The following is a 613-nucleotide window of genomic DNA, read 5'->3' as shown; positions in this document are numbered from 1 at the left end:
GAAGCAGATGGGATTTGGAAGGAGTGATGGGCTAATGGAAGGAGGAAACAACTATGCCAGGGTGATAGATTGTAACGTTTCCGTGACACTGACCCATAGGGGCATGCCTACAATATAGGGACCTTGTTACGCTATGCCATAAACGTGAACAACACTGCCAGCCTGAGAGAAACCGTATATATCGTTTTTAAGTTCGAAAAGTCGATGTTTGAACTGTGGTTGAGAGAGACTCAACGGACACAGTGGGCGAGACACAACATGAGCAGTCGAGTACTAATCTCAGCATGCCTATGTGTGCTGGGCTAATCCCAGTCATCCCAGAGGAGAGAAGCCTTCCACAGCCTTACAGCACCATGCATTAGCAGCACTGTGATGAGCGCTCCAGGTGGCACGCTGCCCATGATCATTCCCCAGCAGGGGCCCAGCAGGGAGCCAGTTGCAGTCTGGGGCTCATCCATAAACATGAAGCCTAGTCCCACTGGGCATCCATGGTGGTGCCCCACCACCACTACTCACTCAGCACCCAAAAGTCTCTGCCCTGTCCTTCACCACTTAACATTGCTTTAAGGGTTATTTTGATGTAAGTCTCCCCTTCATTTAAATCATGTTTCCC

The sequence above is a fragment of the Salvelinus fontinalis genome, chromosome 7 (assembly GCF_029448725.1).
Source record: "Salvelinus fontinalis isolate EN_2023a chromosome 7, ASM2944872v1, whole genome shotgun sequence".
Lineage (NCBI taxonomy): Eukaryota > Metazoa > Chordata > Actinopteri > Salmoniformes > Salmonidae > Salvelinus > Salvelinus fontinalis.
This window is presented reverse-complemented; position numbering follows the sequence as displayed.